The 15482-nt window shown below is 39.2% G+C and overlaps 1 non-coding gene across 1 annotated transcript; it reads right to left on the reverse strand.

Moving 5' to 3' along the window:
* Positions 1-556: 556 nt before the first annotated feature.
* LOC112713226 (small nucleolar RNA R71) lies at positions 557-660 on the reverse strand. Its single transcript, XR_003158205.1, has one exon. It is a non-coding gene; the product is annotated as a small nucleolar RNA R71 (small nucleolar RNA).
* Between the last annotated feature and the right edge of the window lie 14822 nt (positions 661-15482).

Consider the following 15482-nt stretch of genomic DNA (forward strand, 5'->3'; position numbering starts at 1 on the left):
CTGTTCTCTTCTCTTTCATATGAGCAGGAACAAGGAAAAAGGCATTCTTGTTGAAGCTGATCCAGAACCTGAAAGGACTCTGAAGAAGAAACTAAGAGAAGCTAAATTACAATAATCCAGAGACAACCTTGCTGAAATTTTCGAACAAGAAAAGGAGATGGAAGCCGAACCCAACAACAATAATGCAAGGAAGATGCTTGGTGATTATACCATACCTACTTCCAAGTTTGATGAAAGAAGCATCTCAATTCCTGCCATTGGAGCAAACAATTTTGAGCTAAAACCTCAATTAGTTGCTCTAATGCAACAGAACTGCAAGTTTCATGGACTTCCATCAGAAGATCAATATCAGTTCTTGACTGAGTTCTTGTAGATCTGTGAGACTGTTAAGACTAATGGAGTAGATCCTGAAGTCTACAGGCTCATGTTTTTCCCTTTTGCTGTGAGAGACAAAGCTAGAGCATGGTTGGACTCTCAACCTAAAGATAGCCTGGACTCCTGGGATAAGCTGGTCACAGCCTTCTTGGCTAAGTTCTTTCCTCCTCAAAAGCTGAGCAAGCTTAGAGTGGATGTTCAAACCTTCAAACAAAAAGATGGTGAATCCCTCTATGAAGCTTTGGAAAGATACAAGCAGATGACCAAAAGATGTCCTTCTGACATGTTTTCAGAATGGATTATGATAGATATATTCTATTATGGTCTGTCTGAGTTCTCTAAGATGTCATTGGACCATTCTGCAGGTGGATCCATTCACCTAAAGAAAATGCCTGCAGAAGCTCAAGAACTTATTGACATAGTTGCAAATAACCAGTTCATGTACACTTCTGAGAGGAATTCCGTGAATAATGGGACGCCTTAGAAGAAGGGAGTTCTTGAAATTGATGCTCTGAATGCCATATTGGCTTAGAACAAAATGTTGACTCAGCAAGTCAACATGATTTCTCAAAGTCTAAATGGATGGCAAAATGCATCCAACAGTACTAAAGAGGCATCTTCTGAAGTAGATGCTTATGATCCTGAAAACCCTGCAATGGTAGAGGTAAATTACATGGGGGAAGCCTTTGGCAACACATATAACCCCTCATGGAGAAATCATCCAAATTTCTCATGGAAGGATCAACAAAAGCCTCAATAAGTCTTTAATAATGGTGGAAGAAACAGGCTCAGTAATAGCAAGCCTTTTCCATCATCTTCTTAGCAACAGACAGAGAATTTTGAGCAAAATACCTCTAACTTAGCAAATATAGTCTCTGATCTGTCCAAAGCCACTTTAAGTTTCATGAGTGAAATAAGGTCCTCCATAAAAAATCTGGAGGCACAAGTGGGCCAGCTGAGTAAGAAAGTCACTGAAACTCCTCCTAGTACTCTCCCAAGCAATACTGAAGAAAATCCAAAAAGAGAGTGCAAGGCCATTGATATAATCAATATGGCCAAACCTAGAGAGGAAGGAGAGGACGTGAATCCCAATGAGGAAGACCTCATGGGACGTCTCTCAAGCAAGAAGGAGTTCCCTATTGAGGACCCAAAGGAAACTGAGGCTCATATAGAGACCATAGAGATTCCATTAAACCTCCTTCTGCCATTCATGAGCTCTGAAGACTATTCTTCCTCTGAAGAGGATGAAGATGTAACTGGAGAGCAAGTTGCTCAATATTTAGGAGCTATCATGAAGCTGAATGCCAAGTTATTTGGTAATGAGACTTGGGGAGGTGAACCTCCCTTGCTCATAAGTGAACTAGATACATGGGTTCAGCAAACTTTACCTCAAAAGAGACAAGATCCTGGTAAATTCATAATACCCTGCACCACAGGCACCATGATCTTTGAAAACGCTCTGTGTGACCTGGGGTCAGGTATAAACCTTATGCCACTCTCTGTAATGGAGAAGCTGGGGATCATTGAGGTACAGCCTGCCATATTTTCATTACAAATGGCAGACAAGTTAGTAAGACAAGCTTATGGATTGGTAGAGGACGTGTTGGTAAAGGTTGAAGGCCTTTACTTCCCTGCTGATTTCATAATCCTAGACACTAGGAAGGAGGAGGATGAATGCATCATCCTTGGAAAACCTTTCCTAGCCACAGCAGGAGCTGTGATAGATGTTAACAGAGGAGAATTAGTCCTTCAATTGAATGAGGACTACCGTGTATTCAAGGCTCAAAGGTCTTCTTCTTTAACAATGGAGAGGAAGCATGAAAAGCTTCTCTCAGTACAGAGTCAAACAAGGCCCCCACAATCAAACTCTAAGTTTGGTGTTGAGAGGGCTCGGCCAGACTCTAAGTTTGGTGTTGAATCCCCACATCCAAACTCTAAAGTTTGGTGTTGGGAGTCTACAACATTGACCTGATCACCTGTGTGGCTCCATGAGAGCCCACTGTCAAGCTATTGACATTAAAGAATCGCTTATTGGGAGGCAACCCAATTTTTATTTATCTAATTTTATTTTTCTTTTTATTTGTTCTTTTATGTTTTATTAGGTTCATGATCATGTGGAGTCACGAAAAAAATTCTAAAATTAAAAATAGAATAAAAAAACAGGAGAAGAAAAATCACACCCTGAAGGAAGGACTTACTGGCGTTTAAACGCCAGTAAGGAGCATCTGGCTGGCGTTTAACGCCAGAACAGAGCATGGATCTGGCGTTGAACGCCAGAAACATGCAGCAATCTGGCGTTTAAATGACAGGATTGCATACTGAGGAAATCTGGCATTCAACGCCAGAAACATGCTGCAGATGGGCGTTGAACGCCCAGAACAAGCTTAGAGCTGGCGTTTAACGCCAGAAACAAGCACCAATCTGGCGTTAAACGCCAGGATTGCATGCAGAGGGCATTTACACGCCTCATTGGTGCAGAGATGAAAATCCTTGACACCTCAGGATCTATGGACCCCACAGGATTGCCACCTACCTCAACTCACCTTCTCTCTTCTTCCCCATCACCTCTTCACCACTCACATCCATCCATCTCTTTCCCACCCAATCCCACCCATATGGCCGAAACATACACATTTCTCCCTCTCCTCCATATTTTCTTCTCCTTCCATTCTTTCTTCTTTGCTCGAGGGCAAGCAACATTCTAAGTTTGGTATGGTAAAAGCATAGCTTTTTTGTTTTTTCATAACCATGAATGGGACCTAAAGCCAGAGAAACCTCAAAAAAAAAAAGAAAGAGAAAAGAAAAGGGAAGACAAAAGCTTCCACCTCTGAGTCATGGGAGATGGAGAGATTCATCTCAAGGATCCATAGCTCAGTAATAGAGCATTTGACTGCACATCAAGAGAGCATGAGGAATTCTCTCATCAAGAAATCCCTGAGATACCTCAGGGGATACATTTTCCTCCACACAACTATTGGGAGCAACTAAGGATAAGAGCACCAAAATCACTAGGGATCAAGCAACAGAGGCAAGGAAGAGACATAAAGGAGCTCAAAAGGCACCATTGGTCCTTCAAAAGGTGCCACTCTCACTAAGGTGGACTCATTCCTTAACTTCCTTGTTCTTATCTCTGTTTTTCAATTTTTATGCTATCTGTGTGTTTATGTTTTGTGTCTCTACCTCATGATCATTAGTATTGAGTAACTATGTATTAAGGTTATAAATAATTCCATAAATCCTTCACCTCTCTTAAATGAAAAATGTTTTTAATACAAAAGAACAAGAAGTACATGAGTTTCGAATTTATCCTTGAATTTAGTTTAATTATATTGATGTGGTGACAATACTTTTTGTTTTCTGAATGAATGCTTGAACAGTGCATATTTTTTATCTTGTTGTTTATGAATGTTAAAATTGTTGGCTCTTGAAAGAATGATGAACAAAGAGAAATGCTATTGATAATCTGAAAAATCATAAAAATTGATTCTTGAAGCAAGAAAAAGCAGTGAAAAAGCAAAAGCTTGCGAAAAAAAGTGGCAAAAAAATAAAAAAAAAGCAAGCAGAAAAAGCCAATAGCCCTTAAAAACCAAAAGGCAAGGGTAACAAGGATCCAAGGCTTTAAGCATCAATGGATAGGAGGGCTCAAGGAAATAAAATTCAGGCCTAAGCGGCTAAATCAAGTTGTCCCTAACCATGTGCTTGTGGCATGCAGGTCCAAGTGAAAAGCTTGAGACTGAGTGGTTAAAGTCGTGATCCAAAGCAAAAAGAGTGTGCTTAAGAGCTCTGGACACCTCTAACTGCGGACTTTAGCAAAGCTGAGTCACAATCTGAAAATGTTCACCCAACTATGTGTCTGTGGCATTTATGTATCCGGTGGTAATATTGGAAACAAAGTGCTTAGAGCCACGGCCAAGGGTCATAAAAGTAGCTGTGTTCAAGAATCAACAAACTTAACTAGGAGAATCAATAACACTATCTGAAATTCTAAGTTCCTATAGATGCCAATCATTCTAAACTTCAAAGGAAAAAGTGAGATGCCAAAACTGTTCAGAGGCAAAAAGCTACAAGTCCCACTCATCTAATTAGAATTAATATTCATTGATATTTTGGAATTTATAGTATATTCTTTTCTTTTTATCCTAATCGATTTTCAGTTGCTTGGGGACAAGCAACAATTTAAGTTTGGTGTTGTGATGAGCGGATAATTTATACACTTTTTGGCATTGTTTTTAGATAGTTTTTAGTATAATCTAGCTACTTTTAGGGATATTTTCATTAGTTTTTATGCTAAATTCACATTTCTGGACTTTACTATGAGTTTTTGTGTTTTTCTGTGATTTCAGGTAATTTCTGGCTGAAATTGAGGGACCTGAGCAAAACTCTGATAAGGAGGCTGACAAAGGACTGCTGATGCTGTTGGAATCTGACCTCCCAGCACTCGAAATGGATTTTCTGAAGCTACAAAACTTTAAATGGCGCGCTCTCAACGGCTTTGGAAAGTAGACATCCAAAGCTTTCCAGTAATATATAATAGTTCATACTTTATTTGACATTTGACGATGTAAACTGGCACTCAACGCCAGTTCCATGCTGCATTCTGGAGTCAAACGCCAGAAACACGTCACGAATCAGAGTTGAACGCCAAAAACACGTTACAACTTGGCGTTCAACTCCAAGATAAGCCTCAGCTCGTGTAAAGATCAAACTCAGCCCAAGCACACACCAAGTGGGCCCCGAAAGTGGATTTATGCATCAATTACTTACTTTTGTAAACCCAAGTAGCTAGTTTAGTATAAATAGAACTTTTTACTAGTGTATTAGACATCTTTGGTCTCAGTTTTATCTTAATTATTCATCTTAGGAGACTATTGATCTCATTTTGGGGGCTGGCCATTCGGCCATGCCTGAACCTTCATCACTTATGTATTTTTAACGGTGGAGTTTTTACACACCATAGATTAAGGGTGTGGAGCTCTGCTGTACCTCAAGTTTTAATGCAATTACTACTATTTTCTATTCAATTCCGCTTGTTCTTATTCTAAAATATTCGTTGCACTTCAACATGATGAATGTGATGATCCGTGACACTCATCATCATTCTCACCTAAGAACGCGTTACTGACAACCACTTCCGTTCTACCTTAGACGGGGCGCATATCTCTTGGATTCCTTAATCAGAATCTTCGTGGTATAAGCTAGAATTGATGGCGACATTCATGGGAATCCGGAAGGTCTAACCTTGTCTGTGGTATTCTGAGTAGGATTCCGGGATTGAATGACTGTGACGAGCTTCAAACTCGCGATTGTTGGGCGTGATGACAAACGCAAAAGAATCAATGGATTCTATTCTGACATGATCGAGAACCAACAGCTGATTAGCCGTGCTGTGACAGAGCATTTGGACCATTTTCACTGAGAGGATGGGAAGTAACCATTGGCAATGGTGACACCCTACATAGAGCTTGCCATAGAAGGAACTTTGCACTTTTGCCTGAGCGGAATATTATGTTTCAGGAATTCAGAATCCAAAACTCCAACATATTCTCCATTATTGAACAACAAGTAATTATTTCACGCTCTTTTAATTTTTTAGTAATTCAAATTGATAATCATAATTGATATCCTGACTAAGAATAATAAAATAATCATAGCTTGCTTCAAGTTAACAATCTCCGTGGGATCGACCCTTACTCACGTAAGGTATTACTTGGACGACCCAATGCACTTGCTGGTTAGTTGTGCGGATTGCAAAAGTGTGATTGCAATTTCGTGCACCAAGTTTTTGGCGCCGTTGCCAGGGATTGTTCGAGTTTGGACAACTAACGGCTCATCTTGTTGCTCAGATTAGGTAATTTTCTTTTTATTTTCCTTTCAAAAAGTTTTTAATTAAAAATAAATTATTCTATAGTTTCATGAAGCATGTTGAATCCTAGCTGGCTGTAAAGCCATATCCAAATCCTTTTGGAATGAGACTTCAACTAATCACTTCAATGCATGTAATACCATCCTAAAGCTGGATGGCTATTAAGCCATGCCCAACCCTTGGTTTGGAGCTTTAGACTAACATTGAAAGATTCCTGGAATTCTTATTAAAAATTTTTGAATCTCTTAATTTCTTTTTCTATATGTTTTTTCGAAAAAAATAAAAGAAAATACAAAAAAATCATAAAATCATAAAAACCAAAAATATTTTGTGTTCTTGTTTGAGTTTCGTGTCATGTTTTAAGTTTGGTGTCAATTGCATATTTATCTTGTCCTTGCATTTTTCGAAAATTCATGCATTCATAGTGTTCTTCATGATCTTCAAATTGTTCTTGGTAAGTCTTCTTGTTTGATCTTGATGTTTTCTTGTTTTGAATCTTTTGTTGTTTTTCATGTGCATTTTTGCATTCATATTGTCTAAGCATTAAAGATTTCTAAGTCTAGTATCTTGCATGTTTTCTTTGCATCAAAAATTTTTCAAAAATATGTTCTTGATGTTCATCATGATCTTCAAAGTGTTCTTGGTGTTCATCTTGACATTCATAGTGTTCTTGCATGCATCATATGTTTTGATTCATAATTTTCATGTTGTGAGTCATTTTTGTTGTTTTTCTCTCTCATCATTAAAAATTCAAAAATAAAAAATATCTTTTCCTTATTTCTCTCAAAAATTCAAAATTTTGGGTTGACATGGTCAAAAATTTTTAAAATAAGTTGTTTTCTTGTTAGTCAAGTCAAAATTTCAATTTTAAAAATCTTATCTTTTCAAAACTTTTTCAAAACTCAAATCTTTTTCATTTTTTATATATATTTTCGAAAATTTCTTTTAAATTGATTTTCAAAATCTTTTTTTATCTTTATTTCATAATTTTCGAAATTACATTAACAATTAATGTGATTGATTCAAAAATTTGAAGTTTGCTACTTTCTTGTTAAGAAAGGCTCAATCTTTAAATTCTAGAATCATATCTTTTAGTTTCTTGTTAGTTAAGTAATTAATTTTAATTTTAAAAATTAAATCTTTTTAATCATATCTTTTTATCATATCTTTTATATCATATCTTTTTCAAAATTTTATCTTTTTCAAAATTTTGAATTTAAAATATCTTTTCCAACTTCTTATCTTCTTATCTTTTCAAATTTGATTTTCAAATCTTTTTCAACTAACTATTTGACTTTTTATTTGTTTCTTATCTTTTTCAAAACCACATAACTTTTCTCTCTCTAATTTTCGAAAATATCTCCCTCTTTTTTCAAAAATTCTTTTTAATTAATTAATTGTTTTAAATTTTAATTTTAATTTTATTTCTTATCTTAATTTTCGAAAATCATTAACTCCTTTTCAAAATTATTTTTGAAAACTTCTGTCTCTCATCTTATTCTATTTATTTATTCATTCACTAACACTTCTCTTCATCTCAAATCTCTCCCCCTATCCTCACCTTTGTGTTTGGATTTTTCTTTCTTTATTCCCTTTCTTCTTCTACTAATAATAAGGAGCCTCTTTACTGTGACATAGAGGATTCCTCTTCTTTTTCTGTTCTCTTCTCTTTCATATGAGCAGGAACAAGGAAAAAGGCATTCTTGTTGAAGCTGATCCAGAACCTGAAAGGACTCTGAAATCCACTACAAACAAGCATCTCTATCTAGCCTATTCGGAACAAAAATTGGAAAGTGACGTTAGGATGTTTTCCAGTAAAGAATTTCATAAAAATATAGTAGCGTTGTAAGTATAGATTCTAAACCAACAAATAATCCCTTCGTACAAACATTTGGTTGTCACAAGTAACAAACCCCTGATAAAATTGATAACCGAAGTATTTAAACCTCGGGTCGTCTTCTCAAGGAATTGCAGGGAGGTGTTCTTATTATTGGTTATGCAAAGGTATATTTTGGGATTTTAAAAAGGGTTGAACAAGTAATTTAATTGACAAGAAAAATAAATAAATAACTATAAAATAAACTCTTGGCAAGATATGAGAAATTGGAAGTCCTATCCTAGTTATCCTTATCAAGTGTGATGAGAATTGGGTTTTAATCCCACTTAGTTAGCCTTTACTAAAGCAAAGGAAAGTCAAGTGGACTAATTAGTTTGATCCTCAAGTCCTAGTCAATCTCTGTGGGAGGACTAGCTTTAGAGCGATCTAGATCAATTAGTATCTGTGGTGCACGAAATTGTGATCAATACTTTTCACAAATCAAATAATCCCCGGTAATGAATCCAAAAACTTGGTGTTCAATACCATGGCATAAACACAACTTCGCACAACTAACCAGCAAGTGTACTGGGTCGTCCAAGTAATAAACCTTACGCGAGTAAGGGTCGATCCCACAGAGATTGTTAGTATGAAGCAAGCTATGGTCACCTTGTAAATCTTAGTCAGGCAAACTCAAATGGGTATGGTGATAAACGCATAAAACATAAAGATAAAGATAGAGATACTTATGTAATTCATTGGTAGGAATTTCAGATAAGCGTATGAAGATGCCTTCCCTTCCGTCTCTCTGCTTTCCTACTGTCTTCATCCAATCCTTCTTCTTCCTTTCCATGGCAAGCTTAAGCAAGGGTTTCACCGTTGTCAGTGGCCACCTCCCATCCTCTCAGTGGAAATGTTCAACGCACCCTGTCACGGCACGGATATCCATCTGTCGGTTCTCGATCAGGCCGGAATAGAATCCAGTGATTCTTTTGCGTCTGTCACTAACGCCGCGCCCTCAGGAGTTTGAAGCACGTCACAGTCATTCAATCATTGAATCCTACTCAGAATACCACAGACAAGGTTAGACCTTCCGGATTCTCTTGAATGCCGCCATCAGTTCTATCCTATACCACGAAGACTCTGATCTCACGGAATGGCTGGCTCGTTTGTCAGGCGAGCACTCGGTTGTCAGGCGATCAACCATGCATCGTGTATCAGGAATCCAATAGATATTCACCCAATCGAAGGTAGAACGGAGGTGGTTGTCAATCACACGTTCATAGGTGAGAATGATGATGAGTGTTACGGATCATCACATTCATCAAGTTGAAGAACAAGTGATATCTTAGAACAAGAACAAGCGGAATTGAATAGAAGAACAATAGTAATTGCATTAATACTCGAGGTACAGTAGAGCTCCACACCTTAATCTATGGTGTGTAGAAACTCCACCGTTGAAAATACATAAGAACAAGAGTGATCATTGGCTTCGGTCCCAGAGAGGGAACCAGAAGAACTAAGATTTCAAATACAATAGTATAATGTCCTACTTATAGATAACTAGTAGCCTAGGGTGTATAGAGATGAGTAAATGACATAAAAAATCCACTTCCGGGCCCACTTGGTGTGTGCTTGGGCTGAGCAATGAAGCATTTTCGTGTAGAGACTCCTCTTGGAGTTAAACGCCAGCTTTGGTGCCAGTTTGGGCGTTTAACTCCCGTTCTTGTGCCAGTTCCGGCGTTTAACGCTGGAATTCCTGAGGGTGACTTTGAACGCCGGTTTGGGCCATCAAATCTTGGGCAAGGTATGAACTATCATATATTGCTGGAAAGCCCAGGATGTCTACTTTCCAACGCCGTTGAGAGCGCGCAAATTGGGCTTCTGTAGCTCCAGAAAATCCACTTCAAGTGCAGGGAGGTCAGAATCCAACAGCATCTGTAGTCCTTTTCAGTCTCTGAATCAGATTTTTGCTCAGGTCCCTCAATTTCAGCCAGAAAATACCTGAAATCACAGAAAAACACACAAACTCATAGTTAAGTCCAGAAAAGTGAATTTTAACTAAAAACTAATAAAAATGTACTAAAAACTAACTAGATCATACTAAAAACATACTAAAAACAATGCCAAAAAGCGTACAAATTATCCGCTCATCACAACACCAAACTTAAATTGTTGCTTGTCCTCAAGCAACTGAAAATCAAATAAGATAAAAAGAAGAGAATATGCAATGAATTCCAAAAACATCTATGAAGATCAGTATTAATTAGATGAGCGGGGCTTTTAGCTTTTTGCCTCTGAACAGTTTTGGCATCTCACTCTATCCTTTGAAATTCAGAATGGTTGGCTTCTTTAGGAACTCAGAATCCAGATAGTGTTATTGATTCTCCTAGTTAAGTATGATGATTCTTGAACAAAGCTACTTATTGAGTCTTGGCCGTGGCCCAAAGCACTCTGTCTTCCAGTATTACCACCGGATACATACATGCCACAGACACATAATTGGGTGAACCTTTTCAGATTGTGACTCAGCTTTGCTAGAGTCCCCAATTAGAGGTGTCCAGGGTTCTTAAGCACACTCTTTTTGCCTTGGATCACAACTTTATTTCTTTTATTTTTCTTTCTTTTTCTTTCTTTTTTTCTCTTCTCTCTTTTTTTCGAAATTTTCTCTCTTTTTCTTTTTTATATTCACTGCTTTTTCTTGCTTCAAGAATCATTTTTATGATTTTTCAGATCCTCAGTAACATGTCTCCTTTTTCATCATTCTTTCAAGAGCCAACATTCATGAACCACAAATTCAAAAGACATATGCACTGTTTAAGCATACATTCAGAAGACAAAAGTAATGCCACCACATCAAAATAATTAAACTGTTATAAAATTCAAAATTCATGCAATTCTTCTCTTTTTCAATTAAGAACATTTTTCATTTAAGAAAGGTGATGGATTCATAGGACATTCATAACTTTAAGGCATAGACACTAAGACACTAATGATCACAAGACACAAACATGGACAAACATAAGCATTAATTTTCGAAAAACAGGAAAATAAAGAACAAGGAAATTAAAGAACGGGTCCACCTTAGTGATGGCGGCTCTTTCTTCCTCTTGAAGATCCTATGGAGTGCTTGAGCTCCTCAATATCTCTTCCTTGTCTTTGTTGCTCCTCTCTCATGATTCTTTGATCTTCTCTAATTTCATGGAGGATGATGGAGTGTTCTTGATGCTCCACCCTTAGTTGTCCCATGTTGGAACTCAATTCTCCTAGGGAGGTGTTTAGTTGCTCCCAATAGTTTTGTGGAGGAAAGTGCATCCCTTGAGGTATCTCAGGGATCTCATGATGAGTGGGGTCTCTTGTGTGCTCCATCCTCTTCTTAGTGATGGGCTTGTCCTCATCAATAGGGGTGTCTCCCTCTATGTCAACTCCAACTGAATAACAGAGGTGACAAATGAGATGAGGGAAGGCTAACCTTGCCAAGGTAGAGGACTTGTCCGCCACCTTATAAAGCTCTTGAGCTATAACCTCATGAACTTCTATTCCTTCTCCAATCATGATGTTATGAATCATGATAGCCCGGTCTATGGTAGCTTCGGACCGGTTGCTAGTGGGAATGATTGAGCGTTGGATAAACTCCAACCATCCTCTAGCCACGGGTTTGAGGTCATGCCTTCTCAATTGAACCGGCTTCCCTCTTGAATCTCTCTTCCATTGGGCGCCCTCTTCACATATGACTGTGAGGACTTGGTCCAACCTTTGATCAAAGTTGACCCTTCTAGTGTAAGGGTGTTCATCTCCTTGCATCATGGGCAAATTGAATGCCAACCTTACACTTTCCGGACTAAAATCCAAGTATTTCCCCCGAACCATAGTAAGATAATTCTTTGGATCCGGGTTCACACTTTGATCATGGTTCTTGGTGATCCATGCATTGGTATAGAACTCTTGAACCATTAAGATTCCGACTTGTTGAATGGGGTTGGTAAGAACTTCCCAACCTCTTCTTCGGATCTCATGTCGGATCTCCGGATATTCACTCTTTTTGAGTGAAAAAGGGACCTCGGGGATCACCTTCTTCAAGGCCACAACTTCATAGAAGTGGTCTTGATGCACCCTTGAGATGAATCTTTCCATCTCCCATGACTCGGAGGTGGAAGCTTTTGCCTTCCCTTTCCTCTTTCTAGAGGTTTCTCCGGCCTTGGATGCCATAAATGGTTATGGAAAAACAAAAAGCAATGCTTTTACCACACCAAACTTAAAAGATTTGCTCGTCCTCGAGCAAATTAAGAAAGAAGAGAGTAGAAGAAGAAGAAATGAAGGAGATGGGAATGGCTTTTGTTTTCGGCCAAGAAGGGGAAGAAGTGGTGTTTAGGTTGTGTGAAAATGAAGGAGTGAAGATGGGTTTATATAGGAGAGGGGGAAGGGTAAGGTTCGGTCAAGTGAGGGTGGGTTTGTGTGGGAAAGTGGTTTGAATTTGAATGGTGAGGTAGGTGGGGTTTTATGAAGGATAGATGTGAGCGGTGAAGAGAAAGATAGGATTTGATAGGTGAAGGGTTTTTTTTGAGAAGAGGTGTTGAGGTGAATGGGTGAAGAAGAGAGAGAGTGGTGGGGTAGGTGGGGATCCTGTGGGGTCCACAGATCCTGAGGTGTCAAGGAAAAGTCATCCCTGCACCAAGTGGCAAGCAAAAATGCGTTTCTGGCCAATTCTGGCGTTAAACGCCGGGCTGGTGCCCATTTCTGGCGTTTAACGCCAAGTGCTTGCCCTTTTCTGGCGTTTAACGCCAGTCTGGTGCCCCTTTCTGGCGTTAAACGCCCAGAATGGTGCCAGACTGGGCGTTAAACGCCCATCTGCTAGCCTTACTGGCGTTTAAACGCCAGCACGTTCTCCTCCAGGGTGTGCTGTTTTTCTTTCTGCTTTTCATTCTATTTTTGCTTTTTTCATTGATTTTGTGACTTCTCATGATCATCAACCTAAAAAAAAACATAAAATAACAAAGGAAAATAGTCAAAATATAACATTGGGTTGCCTCCCAACAAGCGCTTCTTTAATGTCAGTAGCTTGACAGTGGGCTCTCATGGAGCCTCAGAAATGCTCAGAGCCATGTTGGAACCTCCCAACATCAAACTTAGAGTTTGAATGTGGGGGTTCAACACCAAACTTAGAGTTTGGTTGTGGCCTCCCAACATCAAACTTAGAGTTTGACTGTGGGGGCTCTGTTTGGCTCTGTTTTGAGAGAAGCTCTTCATGCTTCCTCTCCATGGTGACAGAGGGATATCCTTGAGCCTCAAACACAAAGGATTCTTCATTCACTTGAATGATCAACTCTCCTCTATCAACATCAATCACAGCCTTTGCTGTGGCTAGGAATGGTCTGCCAAGGATGATGTATTCATCCATGCACTTCCCAGTCTCTAGGACTATGAAATCAGTAGGGATGTAATGGTCTTCAACTTTTACCAGAACATCCTCTACAAGTCCATAAGCTTGTTTTCTTGAGTTGTCTGCCATCTCTAGTGAGATTTTTGCAGCTTGTACCTCAAAGATCCCTAACTTCTCCATTACAGAGAGAGGCATGAGGTTTACACTTGACCCTAAGTCACACAAGGCCTTCTTGAAGGTCATGGTGCCTATGGTACAAGGTATTGAAAACTTCCCAGGATCCTGTCTCTTTTGAGGTAATTTCTGCCTAGACAAGTCATCCAGTTCTTTGGTGAGCAAAGGGGGTTCATCCTCCCAAGTCTCATTTCCAAACAACTTGTCATTTAGCTTCATGATTGCTCCAAGGTATTTAGCAACTTGCTCTTCAGTGACATACTCATCCTCTTCAGAGGAAGAATACTCATCTGAGCTCATGAATGGCAGAAGTAAGTCCAATGGAATCTCTATGGTCTCATTTTGAGCCTCAGATTCCCATGGTTCCTCATTGGGGAACTCATGGGAGGCCAGTGGACTTCCATTGAGGTCTTCCTCAGTGGCGTTCACTGCCTCTCCTCCCTCCCAAAATTCGGCCATGTTGATGGCCTTGCATTCTCCTTTTGGATTTTCTTCTGTATTGCTTGGGAGAGTACTAGGAGGGAGTTCAGTAATTTTCTTGCTCAGCTGACCCACTTGTGCCTCGAAGTTTCTAATGGAGGACCTTGTTTTAGTCATGAAACTTTGAGTGGTTTTGATTAGATCAGAGACCATGGTTGCTAAGTCAGAGGTATTCTGCTTAGAACTCTCTGTCTGTTACTGAGAAGATGATGGAAAAGGCTTGCTATTGCTAAACCTGTTTCTTCCACCATTATTATTGTTGAAACCTTGTTGAGGTCTCTGTTGATCCTTCCATGAGAGATTTGGATGATTTCTCCATGAAGGATTATAGGTGTTTCCATAGGGTTCTCCCATGTAATTCACCTCTTCTATTGAAGGGTTCTCAGGATCATAAGCTTCTTCTTCAGATGAAGCTTCCTTAGTACTGCTTGGTGCATTTTGCATTCCAGACAGACTTTGAGAAATCATATTGACCTGTTGAGTCAATATTTTATTCTGAGCCAGTATGGCATTCAGAGTGTCAATCTCAAGAACTCCTTTCTTCTGATTGGTCCCATTGTTCACAGGATTCCTTTCAGAAGTGTACATGAATTGGTTATTTGCAACCATTTCAATCAGCTCTTGAGCTTCTGTAGGCGTCTTCTTCAGATGAAGAGATCCTCCAGCAGAGCTATCCAAAGACATCTTGGATAGTTCAGAGAGACCATCATAGAAAATTCCAATGATGCTCCATTCAGAAAGCATATCAGTGGGACACTTTCTGATTAATTGTTTGTATCTTTCCCAAGCTTCATAGAGGGACTTTCCTTCCTTCTGTCTGAAGGTTTGGACTTCCACTCTAGCTTACTCAATTTTTTAGGTGGAAAGAACTTTGCCAAGAAGGCATTGACTAGCTTTTCCCAAGAGTTCAGGCTTTCTTTAGGTTGTGAGTCCAACCATATTCTAGCTCTGTCTCTTACAGCAAAAGGGAATAGCATAAGTCTGTAGACCTCAGGGTCAACCCCATTAGTCTTGACAGTGTCACAGATTTGCAAGAACTCAGCTAAAAACTGATGAGGATCTTCCAATGGAAGTCCATGGAACTTGCAATTCTGTTGCATTAGAGAAACTAATTGAGGCTTAAGCTCAAAGTTGTTTGCTCCAATGGCAGGGATAGAGGTGCTTCTCCCATAGAAGTCGGGAGTAGGTGCAGTAAAGTCACCCAGCACCTTCCTTGCATTGTTGGCATTGTTGTTGTTTTCGGCTGCCATGGGTTCTTCTTCTTTGAAGATTTCTGTTAGGTCCTCTACAGAGAGTTGTGCCTTGGCTTCTCTTAGTTTTCGCTTTAAGGTCCTTTCAGGTTCAGGATCAGCCTCAACAAGAATGCTTTTGCCTTTGCTCCTGCTCATATGAAA

Source organism: Arachis hypogaea, chromosome 1 (genome assembly GCF_003086295.3).
Source record: "Arachis hypogaea cultivar Tifrunner chromosome 1, arahy.Tifrunner.gnm2.J5K5, whole genome shotgun sequence".
Lineage (NCBI taxonomy): Eukaryota > Viridiplantae > Streptophyta > Magnoliopsida > Fabales > Fabaceae > Arachis > Arachis hypogaea.